General features: G+C 44.0%; 1 protein-coding gene across 4 annotated transcripts in view; it reads right to left on the bottom strand.

The window, feature by feature from the left end:
* Positions 1-15,795, bottom strand: part of lrrcc1 (leucine rich repeat and coiled-coil centrosomal protein 1) — a 222,160-nt gene that overhangs the window by 18,737 nt on the left and 187,628 nt on the right. The gene's annotated exons all lie outside the window — the stretch shown is intronic.

A 15,795-nucleotide genomic window follows, 5' to 3' on the forward strand; every position in this document is an offset into this window, starting at 1 on the left:
CAAGTTAGATAAGGGGGAACCACTGGATGTAGAATATTTGGATTTTGGAAGGTATTCAATAAGGTGCCACACAAGAGCCTGTTGCCCGGGCTCATGGGACTAGAGGTAATATATTAGCATGGATTGAGGATTGGTTAACATACAGAAAATAGAGAGTAGGAATAAGTGGGTTATTTTTGGTTGGAAGAATGGAAAAGCAGAACATTTACAAGGTGAGAGACTAGTATATGTTGGTATTCAGAGGGATTTGGGGGTCCTTGTACATGAATCACAGAAAGTTAACATGCAAGGTAGGGACACAGTACTGCGGGTGTACCTATCCCACATGGACTGCAGCGGTTCAAGAAGGCTGCTTAATAGCACCTTCTCAAGGGAAATTAGGGATAGGCAATAAATGCTGGCCTAGCCAGCGATGTCCACATCCCATGGAATGTATAAAAATAAGTAAGGCAAGCAATTAGGAAATGCTATGCTAGCCTTTATTGCAAGGGGGTTGGAGTATAAGAGTAAATAAGTCTTATTGCAATTATATAGGGTGCTGGTAATACCACATTTGTAGGGACTGTGTCCATTTTTGGTCTCCTTCCCTAAGGAAGGATATATTGCCCAAAAGGGATGCAACAAAGGTTCACTAGATTGATTCTTGGACTGAGCGGGCTGTCCTATGAGGAGAGATTGAGAAAAATGGGCCTAAAGTCTCTGGAGATTAGAAGAATGAGAGGTTAAAATTATTGAAACGTACAAGATTCTTTAAGGGTGTGACAGGGTAGGTGCTGAGAAAAAGGCAAAATACTGCAGATGCTGGAAATCTGAAATAAGAATGAAATAAAGAATACTGAAACAGGAATACGTGGCGGGGGGGACACAAAATCAGGATGGGACACGTTGGACTTCACATCCCATCCAAATTTTGTTCATGGTGGCAAAGATGGAGGGCTGAATTCTGACAGTGATGTGACAGGTAGGTAGGTAATTAAGATACCTTAGAAGCCAACTGAAAGTGATTTTATGGTCTGGATTGGATTTTTCAAATGGCTCACTTCCTTCAAGCAGGCGACATGGAGGCGGGAGAGCGTGTCTGCCGGCTAGGGGAAGCCACTGGGAGGGCAACCATCGTGAGTCTAGCAGTGTTATGAGGGAAGGGTATCGGCATTACGTGAGCAGAAGGTTGTTTGAGCTGCAGGGGTGGGGACGGAGTGTGGGAGGGCAATTGCAAGAGGGGCAAAGGGTAAGTAACACCTGGGCAAGGCTCACAAGTGGGGGCAACCAGGTGGTGGGGGGGGGGGGGGTGGTGGGGTGTGCTGGCAGGGAAGGATTTGCATTCAGGGAGAGGCCCTCTCATCAGCCTCATTCATCCAGTTTTCAGGGACTCCATTGAAGACGAGGTGTAGCAGAATGGGAGGGAGGTCCAGGCACTTGCAGAAGCTCCGAAGTGACATGTGAGTCCACTGGAAAGTCAGCAGTGGCCTCCAGGTGGCGGAGAAGGGCGCAGAAGAGAGAGAGAGGGGGAGAGGGAGCTGCCCCATGCAGAAGGATGTACGCTCTAGGTCGAAGCTCAACTACCTGCTGATGTCCGAGAGGACGTGCTAACAAAGATTCTGCCTCTCCAGGAAGGCCGTCACAGACCTTTGCGCCATGATGCAGGATGAGCTATGTACCAAGGGACTTGGTGGGAATCCGATGCCAGTGGCCCTGAAAGTCACTATGGCGCCGAACTTCCTTGCCAGTGGATCACTCCAGGGATCCACTGGGGAAATGTGTGGGATCTCTTACTCAATGGCCCATCAGTGCATCAAGGTGGTCACCAATGCCTTGTTCAATTGGGCTGGAGACCATGTGCACTTCTGCATGGATCCCAACTCTCAGGTCGAGAGGCCCATCGGGTTTGGGGCCATTGCTGGATTTCCCCAGGTGCAGGGTGTCATCGACTGCACGCATGTGGCCATCAAGGCTCTGTAACACCAGCCAGCAGCCTTCATCAACAGGAAGGGGTTCCATTCTCTCAATGTACAACTGGTCTGTGACCACTGTAAATGGAGGTCTGCAGGTCTGTGCAAGCTTCCTGGGAAGTTGTCACAATGCCTACATTTTGAGGCAGTCCCAGGAGCCAGAACTTTTCTGCCCTCCCTCCAGTCTTCAGGGATGGATCCTTGCAGACAAGGGCTACTCACTGAGGACATGGCTACTGACGCCTGTGAAGAACCCATACACAGATGCAGAGGAGAGATACAACACCTACCACAGGTCAATGCTAACTACCACGGAGTAAGTCATTGGTCTGCTCAGGATGAGATTCAGGTGCCTAGATTGATCCCGGCCAGGGTCTCATGTATCATTGTGGTCTGCTGTGCACTGCATAACCAGACCCTGCAGAGGAGAGAGCCAATGAGCACCGAGGAAAGTGAGGAGCTGACTGCCTCCTCGAACGATGAGGATGCGGAGGGGGAAGATGGGCAAGCCAGGCCAGGGACAACAGGAGAGTGGCCATGAGATATGTGCAAGGGAGGCTTGCGACGCCTTATACATTCTCGTTTCCTTTGATCCTTACCGCCGGTTGTAGCTTGATGAATAAAGACCTACCTTTAAGCAGCCCTGTGTTGCCTTCCATTCTTTTTGATGTAGTGGCTTATTGAATATTCATACAATGTAGAGCAGTAAAGATCCAGAGTTGATGCCCCGCAACACATTGTGTCACCTCCAGAGAGGGTTGGTTGCAACAAGGGGCTAAAGGCTTGACAGAAGAGAAAGGGAGATAGTCTATGCTTAACTGAAACGATTTATTAACATTCACAATAGAGCCTGCCCTTTGCAGGTGAAAGACACACGCATTCACGATAACCCCGTGATTCTACGTGCATGTCTTTATTCTCTTACGTGAACTCTTACTCGGTGTTCCCCCAGCGCAGTCAGCTGAGGAGAATGTCGGCTGCTGCCCTTGCTGCCCCTTGGCTAGGGATGACCTTGGTGGTCATCCTCTGAATGCCTTAGGGCTAGAGGACCCGGAATGCTGAGGGCCTCCTGCACAGAAACAGTAACACCCTCTGTTGTTGAGGATGAAGGAGGATCTGGTGACACTGGCAGAGGGGCAGCTGCCTGCACTGGGAGCACCTTGAGAGGAGTCCCCAGCTGGTGAAGGATGCAGGAGTATGTGGTGCCAGTGGACCCTGTGAGGCTCCTTCCTCTCCCTCAGAGGAGGCAGGCTCCCCTGCGGTCTTGCAGCCTGCCTGATTTGGCACCGCTTGACCTGCATGAGAGAACAGAGACATGCAAGGGTCAAGGGCCTCCCCTCCCGCTATAGCACACACCCCTACGATGCAAACCCCTGTGGGCACTGGACGCCTGATAAGTAGCATGGCTCCATCACTGTAGATGCAGCCTTGTGCCCCATGGTGACTTTACTCACTGTCTTGGGAAGTTGCCCTGCCTCTCCGTTGGCAATGTTCTGACTGTTTTGCGGTCCAGACAGCTCCATGGCCTCCTCCATCGGGGTCAAGACATGGACAATGGGCAGCACACCACCAATCTTGGCTCGCTATCTCCGATTGTGTGCTATCTTCTCCTGCAGACAGAAGGAAGGAAGCTGCTGATCCTCCAGCGCCATTAATCCGTCCACATAGGCTGCTGGCAGTCCAGCTGCCACTGTCCGGAGCAAACAGATGCTTCCTGCATGTGTCCCCTTTCCAGGGACCTCGTGAAATTATGGTATGACAGGGGACCTCCTTTCAGGGCCACTTTGCCATGCTGCTGTCAGTTAACTTGCATCCCCTGACCCTTTACCCACATCTGAGGAGTTGATCCCTCTTCTCCCAAAGTACCCTCCTGCTTCGCCAGATGCAAGGCCGAAGAGGATGAAGGCATTAAAAGCATCTCACTTTCACAGCCCAGGTGATGTCATTGAACCGCTTGCGGCACTGAATGCGTGAGTGTGGCGTGACCCCACAGCTGCTGACCTCCTCTGCGATCTGGAGCGAGGCCTGCTTGGTTTGGTTCCCGTGTCTCCTCCTCGCGTCCCTTGGGAACAATATGTCCCTCCTCTCCCTTGCAGCCTGCAAAAGCACCTGGAGGAAAGCATCAGGGAAGCATGGGGCAGCCTGGGGTCTCTTCTCAGCCATCTCTCCTGTTTCTCCAATCATCTCCTCCTCTGCCAGGCCTTCACTGTGCAGAGCTCAATGCAGGGCTGAGAGCCCTTGAAAAAATGGAGCCAGCACCTGCCGAGGTACCCCTGATACCACACTCTCCACCTCCGGGCCCGACATTGACCACGCAATTGGTCGGGTGTCATAACTTATTAGGCTTAATTGGCTGGCCGCTGCTGAATCACGTGAATCGCCGCTGCTCCTGCCCGATGTGCCTTGCGCCCGGTTCCATTCCCGACAGCAGAATTTCTTCTCTGAATCTTTGTAATTCTCTACCCCAGAGGGAGTGGATGCTCAGTTGATAAGCGCATTCGAGACTGAGATTAATATATTTTTGGGCAATAAGTGAATCAAGGGATATATGGGATACGGCAGGAAGGTGGAGTTGATGAAGTTCAGCCATGATCTTACTAAATGGCAGAGCAGGCTCGATGGGCTGTATTGTATGGCTTACTCCTGGCTATTTCCGATGCTGTTATGAATATGTACACCAAATCTTACAGTACATGCAAAGTATAGAACCTGCAATAATAGGTTTGATATTTAAACTTATCTTCTTTCAATAATTCCTTGCTGACAGGTTTCTCAATTAATTTTATTTTTAACCTTCTACAATAAATCAGGTGAATTACAGAAATGCGTTCTTGGACAATTAGAGAAAACTATCCATTTGCAGCAGAGGAAGGTTTAAAACCTATAATCACAGCTTTTAATGATAAAAGATTGAAAACAGATGTAACCTTGCACTAATTTCTTTGTATAATAATTCTATTTACTTACACAATGTTTGTTATTCCTGCTAAACATTTATAGCAATATAGAATGTTTTATGAAATGTAAAGGGAAACCCAGATAAGGAACAACATCCATCATCAGCTCTGCAATATATGTTGCACATAAGTTATAATACCGAGTGAGGCAACAGCATTGTGATTTAAATAATGTCCAGGCAATAGGGCCTTTAGCACACAGATACATACATAAAAAGGCAGTTCTTTTATGTATTGTCAGAGGCACAGAACAGCTGACAAACAAACAGCAGCTGGTGATGGTACCTGATGCTGCCAATATCTCTGTCTGCAGATGGGCTGAGTTCCCAATCCATTAATAAAGTCAGTCGATAAGCTTGGGGGTCAAAGATAAAAAAAAGGGCTTGTTATATTTGTCGGATGTATTAATAAGCCTCGAATTGTGAGGAGGAAATAGAAGGGAAAATCTGCAGTCGGATTAGAGAGATGAAAAGGAATAACAAAATTATGGTTCTGGGAGATTTCAATTATCCATTTATCGATTGAGACAGTGTAAATGGAGAAAGGGGAATGGAATTCCTAAAATGCGTACAGAGCATGTTAGTAGGCCTATAAGGCCGGAGGCATCGCTAGATCTGATTACAACTAATGAAATAGATCAGACAGATGAACACCTTGGCAGTCATGATCACAGTATAATAAGGTTTAAGATCTAACTGGAAAGAGAAAAATTCAGTGCATACTCTAAAACACCAGATTCGTTTAGGTCAGATTTTAGAAAGAGGAGGATCAAGTTAGCTGAGGTGAGGTTAAGGACAAATTGAAACAATGATCTGTGGAACAAAAGTGGCCTTTAAAATAAATAACATTTGATTAAAAAGGAAACTATTTACAATTTCATGATGCCTCAAGAAGTTAGAAATTAATTAAATTTGAAGGAAAAGGCCTATGCGGACTACGAATAATAATAACAAAAAACTAAAACAGAATATGAGGAAAAAGGCCAAGGCAACAAAAAAAGCTGAGGGGGAGTTTGATCAAAAAAATTCAAATACTATCAATAGGAACAGCAAAGTATTTTGCAAGTATATCAGTAATGAGAGAATTATTTTATTTTTTTATTTTATTTAGAGATACAGCACTGAAACAGGCCCTTCGGCCCACCGAGTCTGTGCCGACCAAGAACCACCCATTTATACTAACCCTACAGGAATCCCATATTCCCTACCACCTACCTACACTAGGGGCAATTTACAATGGCCAATTTACCTATCACCTGCAAGTCTTTGGCGGTGGGAGGAAACCGGAGCACCCAGCAAAAACCCACGCGGTCACAGGGAGAACTTGCAAACTCCACACAGGCAGTACCCAGAATTGAACCCGGGTCCCTGGAGCTGTGAGGTGAAGATAGTCAATTTGGCGAAGATAGTCAATTTGTCAATGATCAAAATGTGGTGGAGGTATTTAGTAAGCACTTCACATCAGAAGATTAAAGAGGACATCAGAGGAGCTGAATGCTAAAGTGGTTGAGAGCAAGATGAGCAGTATTATAATGGATAAGGAAAATTTAGGCTAATTTAGAAGCCTGATGGGATACACCTTGGGATCCTGAGGGAGAAAACTGCAGATGCCCTAGAAATTATATTTCAGGGCTCAATGAGTGTGGATATGTGCAAGAGGACTGGAGAGTGGTCAATAGAGTAGCCATTTTTAAAAAGAGACACAAAGCTAATCTGGATAATTATAGGCCAGTGTTTAATTAAGGATGAAATTATCATGTACCTAGATAAAGAAAAAATTGTTAGAAGTAACCAAAACGGATTTCAAACATGATGATCATGCTTGACAAATCTCAGAATTCTTTGAGGTGGCAAATGTGGTAGATGGAGGTAAATGCAGAGGATGTACTGTACGTGGACTTTAGGGAAACCTTTGACAGCATACCACACAACAAACTGTAAAGATTAAGGGATAGACAATTAGGGGGTGGGGGAGGATAGCAAATTGGTTGGTAACAGAGAGTAGGAGTTAAGGGCAGTTGTGCAGTGAGGTTGGTTGTAGATACTGGTGTCCCTCAGGGTTAATTTCTTGGGTACAGAATAGTTCAGTGATAATTTCAGTCTGTTCACTATATACATCAATATCGTGGATATGGTTTTTAGAGGAAGTGGCGTCAAAATCTTCAGATGATACCTAAGCATGAGGTATAGTTAATTCTTAAAAAAAAAGCAAGCTGTAAAGGAATATCCACAAGATAGGGGAATGGGCTAAAAAGAGGCTGATGGGATTCAATGTCATTAAGAGAGAGATGAAACAAAATGGCAGCTGTAATTAGGCTTCATCTGTTGACTTATTTTTATTAAAATAAAACCACCCAATTTGTATATTTTTATTAAAATAAAACCACCCAATTTGTAGGCTTGGTCTGTGGAAGAATACGAGGATTTGGGGTACAGGTTCACAAGACATTAAGGTATGTTATGAAAGTGCTTCCATTTTTTGTTGAAAATTCTTTGAGGAATTATATTTAAATTGTGGAAATTAATTTTTTTTTAGAAGGCTGAATATTTCATAGTTGCTGGACTTTATTTAAAGTTCATTGAGGGGACACTTAAGATGTTGCTATGAAAACAACCTTCACTGGAAGTCACATGTCTTAAGCTAAATAAACAACAGAAATCTTGGTGACTTGGTGGAGATTTTTACAGAGAAGTGACAAGGCAAGATTTTTGAGGGTCAGGCATTGTTTTTCGCTTCCGAGATGTTGTCTTGGTCAATTGGGGTGTAAACTGTTTTGAAGACAGTTGGTTTTGCCTGCCAAGGAAAAAGGAACACCTCTTTCTCTACCTCTTTGAAGAAACCCTGAAAAGATCCAGTATGGGACAGTTAAAATCCCTAGTGCTGCATCACTCCTGAGAAGCTGAAAATCCTGCGATTCAAGTGTATGTTGGCTGAAACCCCCGATGCCACATGTCTCCTGGAAAACCCACCAGATGATTTCTCAACACCTCTAGAACGAATTGCTTCTGAAAAAATCCCAGTGACCTGTCTCCGTATACCCGGACATCAGACAAAAAAGGACAACTGACATCCTTCCATACCTACCCTTTTTTCCCTCAAGAATTAACAAGTATTTGGCCAAAATATTCTTTTTTTTTGGAAACAGATCTCTACAGAGAGAAATTCTGTACTTTTTTCAGTGTGTGCGTGTGTATGTAGAATTTAAAAAGGAAACTTTCATATTTCAATCTGTGTGTTAATGCTTTATTTCATTACTGGATAAGTCTTGTTTTATAATAAATGTTGTTGCTTATTAAAGAAACCTGGTTGGTGTATTTTATTCTGGGATAAAGAGTAGAGTATATGATTGACTGAATAGGCAACTGGGTAAACATTTTTAAAATATATGTTGTGACCTGCGGAGAAGTGGGACTGGAAAAGACAGTGCACTCCTGCCAGCACAGTCGTAAAACGCAGAAAAAATCTCAGAGAAAGAGGGATATAAAGAATAAAAGTCTCCATACAAAGAACTCAAAATGACATTGCTTATAAGATTACAAGGTGGCATTAAAGTATTAAATATAAATCTTATGAACTTCAGATAATCTAAAGCTTCCCACAAAGACATTGGGTTACACTTAAAAAATTTAAATTATCAGTCATAGTGAAATAATATATCTTTTTTCATGAGCAGAAATGGTAACATTTCAGGTTCTGTATAAATAAAAATATCAATCATCTTTTGTTTATTCACAGAATCACAGAATTGTTGCTGCGCAGGAGGCCATTTGGCCCATCGTGTCCACACCGGTTCTCTGAAAGAGCTACTCCCTCAGTTCCATTCCCTTGCCTTCTCCCCTAACCCTGCACATTCTTCCTTTTCATATCCTATGATTTTGGTACAGTGATATTACACTCTCCTTTTGCTTTCTCCTTTATTGATATTAACAGTCTTTCTGAGAATTATAAGGTAGAAATCTCAAACTTATTAAGTTCCTCCCTGCCACTTTAATTAGAAAGCTGTCCCATTTAAAACATTTTTTTTATTTGTTCGGGGGATGTGGGCATCGCTGGCTAGGCCAGCATTAATTGCCCTTGAGAAGGTGGTGGTGAGCTGACTTCTTGAGCTGCCGCAGTCCTTAGAGTGTAGGTACACCAACAGTGCTGTTAGGAAGGGAAGTGAAGGAATGGCAACATAGTTCCAATTCAGGATGGTGTGTGGCTTGGAGGGGAACTTGCAGGTGGTGGTGTTCCTATGCATCCGCTGCCCATTTGCAATAAAGTGGATGAATAATTGCGCAAATAGATGTAAACAGATACGATATAGTCAGGATTACAGAGACATGGCTGCAAGGTGACCAGGAATGGGAAATGAACATTCAGGGGTATTCAGTATTTAGGAAGGACTGACAAAAAATAAAAGGCGGTGGAGTTGCATTGCAGGTTAAAGAGGAAATTAACGCTATAGTGAGGAAGGATATTAGCTCTGACGATGTGCAATCTGTATGGGTAGAGCTGAGAAACACTAAAGGGCAAAAAACGTTAGTGGGGATTGTATATAGACCCACAAACTGTAGTGGTGATGTTGGGAATGGCATTAAACAGGAAATTAGAGACGCATGCAATAAAGGAACATCTGTAATTATGGGTGAATTTAATCTGCATATAGATTGGGCAAATCAAATTAGTCACAATACTGTAGAGGAAGAATTCATGGAGTGTATATGGGATGGTTTTCTGGACCAATACGTTGAGGAACCAACTAGAGAACAGGCCATCCTAGACTGGGTATTGCGTAATGAGAGAAGAATAATTGACAATCTAGTTGTGTGAGACCCTTTGGGGATGAGCGACCATAACATGATAGAATTCTTCATAAAGATGGAGAGTGACGTAGTTGATTCTGAGACTAGGGTCCTGAATCTTAATGGAATGGATTGGGAAACGTTACTTAAAGGTATAATGGTGGATAGGCAATGGCAAACATTTAAAGAGTGAATGGATGAACTGCAACAATAGTTTATTCCTGTCTGGCGCAAAAGTAAAACGGGAAAGGTAGCCAAACCATGGCTTACAAGGGAAATTAGAGATAGCATTAGATCCAAGGAAGAGGCATACAAATTCGCCAGAAAAAGCAACAGACCTGAAGACTGGGAGCAGTTTAGAATTCAACAAAGGAGGACCATGGGATTGATTAAGAAGGGGAAAATAGAGTACGAGAGCAAGCTTGCCGGGAACATATAAAATTACTGTAAAAGTTTCTATAGGTATGTGAAGAGAAAAAGATTGGTGAAGACAAATGTAGGTCCCTTACTGTCAGAAACAGGGGAATTTATTATGGGAACAAAGAAATGGCTGACCAAATAAATGCATACTTTGGTTCTGTCTTCACAAAGGAGGACACAAATATCACACCAGAAATGTTGGGAACACAGTGTTTAGTGAGAGGGAGGAACTGAAGAAAATCAGTATGAGTAGAGAAATGGTGTTGGAGAAATTGATGGGATTGAAGGCCGATAAATCCCCAGGGCCTGATAATCTACATCCCAGAGTACTTAAGGAAGTGGCCCTAGAAATAGTGGATGCATTGGTGGTCATCTTCCAAGATTCTATGGACTCTGGAACAGTTCCTACAGATTGGAGGGTAGCTAATGTAACCCCACTATTTAAAAAGGCAGGTAGAGAGAAAACAAGGAATTATGTCACTTGACGTCGGCTGTGGGGAAAATTCTAGAATCCATTATCAAAGATTTTATAGCAGAGCAGTTGGAGAACAGTGGTAGAATTGGACAGAGTCAGCATGGATTTACGAAAGGGAAATCATTATGACAAATCTACTCGAATTCTTCGAGGATGTAACTAGTAGAGTTGATGAGGGGGAGCCAGTGGACGTGGTTTATTTAGACTTTCAAAAGGCTTTCGACAAAGTCCCACATAAGAGGTTAGCGTGTAAAATTAAAGCGCATGGGATTGGAGGTAGTGTATTACAATGGATAGAAAATTGGTTGGCAGACAGGAAACAAAGGGTAGGAATAAATGGGTCTTTTTCCAAATGGCAGTCAGTGACTAGTGGGGTACGGCAGGGATAGGTGCTAGGACCCCAGCTATTCACAATACATATTAATGATTTAGATGAGGGAACTAAATGTAATATCTCCAAATTTGCAGATGACACAAAACTGGGTGGGAGGGTGAGTTGTGAAGAGGATGCAGAGAGGCTTCAGGGTGATTTGGACAAGTTGAGTGAGTGGGTAAATGCATGGCAGATGCAGTATAATGTGGATAAATGTGAGGTTATCCACTTTGGTAGCTAAAACAGGAAGGCAGATTATTATCTGAACAGCTATAAACTGAGAGAAGTGAATATGCAACAAGACCTGGGTGTTCTCGTACACAAGTCGCTGAAAGTAAGCATGCAGGTGCAACAGGCGGTAAAAAGGGCAAATGGTATGTTGGCCTTCATAGAGAGAGGATTCGATTACAGGAGCAGGGATGTCTTGCTGCAATTATACAGGGCCTCGATGAGGCCACACCTGGAATATTGTGTGCAGTTTTGATCTCCTTATCTGACGAAGGATGTTCTTGCTATAGAGGGAGTGCAGTGAAGGTTTACCAGACTGATTCCTGGGATGGCGGGACTGACGTATGAGGAGAGATTGAGTCGGTTAGGATTATATTTGCTGGAGTTCAGAAGAGTGAGGGGGGGATCTCATAGAAACCTATAAAATTCTAACAGGAGTTGACAGGGTAGACGCAGGAAGGATGTTCCCGATGGTGGGGGCATCCAGAACCAGGGGTCATAGTCTAAGGATATGGGGTAAACCTTTCAGGACTGAGATGAGGAGAAACTTCTTCATCCAGAGAGTGGAGAGCCTGTGGAATTCACTACCACAGAAAGCAGTTGAGGCCAAAACATTGTATGCTTTCAAGAAGGAGTTAGATATCGCTCTTGGGGCAAAAGGAATCAAAGGATATGGGGGGAAAGTGGGAACAGGTTACAGAGTTGGATGATCAGCCACAATCATAATGAATGGCGGAGCAGGCTTGAAGGGCCGAATGGCCTACTCCTGCTCCTATTTTCAATGTTTCTATGTCCTTCTAGGTGGTAGAGGTCGCGGGGTTGGAAGGTGCTGTAGAAGGAGCCTTGGTGAGATGCTGCAGTCCATCTTATAGACGGTACACACTGCTACCACTGTGCGCCAGTGGTGGAGGGAGTGAATATTGAAGGTGGTGGATGGGGAGCTGATCAAACGGGCTGCTTTGTCCTGAATGGTCTCGAGCTTCCCGAGTGTTGTTGGAGCTGCGCTCATCCAGGCAAATGCAGAGTATTCCATCACAATTCTGACTTGTGCCTTGTAGATGGTGGACAAGCTTTGGGGAGTCAGGAGATGAGTTAGTCGCTGCAGAATTCCCAGCCTCTGACCTGCTCTCATAGCCACAGCGTTTATGAGGCTGGTCCAGTTCAGTTTCTGGTCAATGGTGACGCCCAGAATGTTGCTCGTGGGGGATTCAGCGACAGTAATGCCGTTGAACGTCAAGGGAGATGGTTAGATTCTCTCTTGTTCGAGACGATCATTGCCTGGCATTTGTATGGTGCGAATGTTATTTGCCACTTAACAGCCCAAGCCTAGATATTTTCCAGGTCTTGCTGCATATGGACATGGGCTGCTTCAGTATCTGAGGAGTTGCGAATGGTGCTGAGCATTGTGCAATCATAAGTGAACATCTCCACTTCTGATTTTATGATGGAGGGAAGGTCATTGATGAAGCACTGAAGATGGTTGGGCCAAGGACACTACCCTGAGGAACTCCTGCAGTGATGTCCTGGGACTGAGATGATTGATCTCCAACAATCACAATCATCTTCCTTTGTGCTAGGTATGACTCCAACCAGCGGAGACTTTTCCCTGATTCCCATTGATTCCAGTTTTGCTAGGGCTCCTTGATGCCATACTTGGTTAAATGCTGCTTTGATGTCAAGGGCAGTCACTCTCACTCACCTCTGGAGTTCAACTCTTTTGTCACGTTTGGACCAAGGCTGTAATGAGGTCAGGAGCCGAGTGGCCCTGGCAGAACCCAAACTGAGCATCATTGAGCAGGTTATTGCTGAGCAAGTGCCACTTGACAGCACTGTTGACGACCTCTTGAATCACTTTGCTGAAAATTGAGAGTAGACTGATGGGGCGGTAATTGGCTGGGTTGGGGATTTGTCCTGCTTTTTATGCACAGGTCATATCTGGGCAATTCTTTTCATTGCCAGATAGATGCCAGTGTCGTAGCAGTATTTGAACAGCTTGGCAAAGGGCACGGCTAGTTCTGGAGCACAAGTCTTCAGTAGTATTGCCGGAATGTTTTCAGGCCCATAGCCTTTCAGTATCCAGTGCCTTCAGCCTTTCTTGATATCATGTGGAGTGAATGGAATTGGCTAAAGACTGGCATCTGTGATGCTGGGGTCCTCAGGAGGAGGCAGAGATGGATCATCCACTCGGCACTTCTGGCTGAAGATGAATGCAAATGCTTCAAGCTTTGTCATATGTTAATGATTCCATTCAAACAGTAGGGAGGAATTTGATACAAATACATTAAGTATGCCAACAGTAATTTCCACCTATAGCTTGTTCTAAAATTCAACAGATGGTAATTTGAGATAAACAACATAGCACATATTGATGATTTTCCACCTTTAAGGTACCATCTTAAAGATTTTAAAATAGATTATTGAAGTTGGATTACTGCAAAACTAATTTTAGATGGACTGAATTATGTCCAAAGAAATCTAGGCAGGCTAAGTCACTGAGCAGAGATAGTAAATGCAGCTGAACATTGGTAACTTTTAAGTTCATGAGAGTAGATGACAGTAGATGAAAGAAATATGAACGTGGAGTAGATATTAAATGGCAATGTATTTCAAAAAATAGAGCAGCAAAGAGAGATAGAGGTTTTAGTGACTATACCAGGCTGTTGCGTGACTAGTCTTTAGGGTAGCTCTCGCAATTTTAGTACAAAACCCCACATGTTCATGAGGAGGATCTGGCAGAATCGGATGAAAGGTCATCGACCTGAAATGTTAACTCTGCTTTTCTGTCGACAGATGCTGCCTGACCTGCTGAATATTTCCAACATTTTCCGTTTGTATTTCAGATTTTCAGCATCTGCAGTATTTTGCATTTGTGTTGTCCAAATCTGATGCCTAGGTCAGTGTGCCTTTGCCATGTCTGAGTCAAATGCCTAGGTTATTGATTTTGACATAATTTTGACAGTTAAAATGGTTGAAAAAGATTTTCCAACCCTTATTACATTTTTGGGGAAAAGGCAGATTTCCAATCAAAGCAGGTGAATTTTTCGTATTTGAAGGGTGTTCGAGTATTGGAGATATATATCAGCTGCTATACTTTGCCAAACTAAAGGCTTCACAAAGCAAAACTTAAAGTGGGAGATCACTATTGAGTTATCCACACTGCTGCTTAAGAATTAGGCTTCTTCCCTAAGTTATCATCAGGGTAAATGCCAGTGCGGCAAAACAATGTCGTTACAAGAGCTTTTCATGAATGATGGGAATCACTCTGCTCTGTGGAGACCAGCTGGGAGCAGCACCAAAAATCTTCATGCTGACAATGCCATTGTAGAATGGAGCAGACACACAGAAAGCAAAGGCCACAAAATTTGGCTCTGTAGCATCTGTATTTTTGGAGCTATGGATATAGTTTTGGATGCAAAATGCTGTCCATGTATCATGCACAGATTTTGGTTTGCAGGCTGTGCAGCCCCCATTTTGGTGAGGGTGTTAGCATGTGCGGCAGGAGTATACATAGTTGGGCAGGTTGTGACATCTGCAGCATGTAATGTTGATTTGATGCCATTGGTTTCGCTTTTAGCCTCCAACACTCAAGCTAACGCCTTCCCTTAAACACGCACAGTTGAACATGCACTCAGCAGCAGAAAGGATGCCCGCTCACCAGTGCTATTTAAAGGGATCATCAACTATTTTCAGGTTAGTTGCATATTGATTTCTAATGGCTGTTGCTAAGTTTGTGCAAGTGGTATGAGTTTTCTACTGCTATTCTACTGGTCTACAGGTCTTGCATGTAGTGAAGGCCTTGGTTCTCACTTCAGTGGCTTTGCTTAGATCACTTGCTTCCAGTAATGGATGCGGTAGTTACCATCGCCCTTGGCCTGCAGCATGACAGGGAGATTGAGCAGAGGCAACACAGAAGAGGACAAAAGAAAAATACTGCAGATGCTGGAAATCTGAAACAAAAACAGAAACAGCTGGAAATAGGTCAGCCAGCAACAATGGAGGGAGAAACAGTTAACATTTCAGGTTGATTACCCTTCATCAGAAAGAAATATGAATGTGGAGTAGATATTAAATGGCAATGTATTTCAAAAAAATAGAGCAGCAAAGAGAGATAGAGGTTTTAGTGACTATGCCAGGCTGTTGCTTGACTAGTCTTTACTGTCATCTATGTAGGCAGTGGCGTAGTGGTATTATCACTGGACTAGTAACCCAGAGACGCAGGGTATTTCTCTGGGGACATGGGTTCGAATCCCACCACAGCAAAAGGTGGAATTTGAATTTAATTCATGAATCTGGAATTAAAAGCTAGTCTAATGATGGCTATGAAACCATTGTAGATTGTTGTAAAAACCCATCTGGTTCACTAATGTCCTTTAGGGAAGGAAATCTGCTGTCCTTACCTGGTCTGGCCGACATGTGACTCCAGACCCACAGCAATGTGGTTAACTCTTACATGCCCTCTGAAATGGCCGAGCAAGCCACTCAGTCGTACCTAACCGCTACGATGTCAATAAAAATGAAACCGGACGGACCACCTGGCATCGACCTAGGCACCGGAAACGACAACGGCAAACCCAGACCTGTCGACCCTGCAAAGTCCTCCTTACTAACA

This window comes from Heterodontus francisci, chromosome 5 (genome assembly GCF_036365525.1).
Source record: "Heterodontus francisci isolate sHetFra1 chromosome 5, sHetFra1.hap1, whole genome shotgun sequence".
In the NCBI taxonomy this organism is placed as follows: domain Eukaryota; kingdom Metazoa; phylum Chordata; class Chondrichthyes; order Heterodontiformes; family Heterodontidae; genus Heterodontus; species Heterodontus francisci.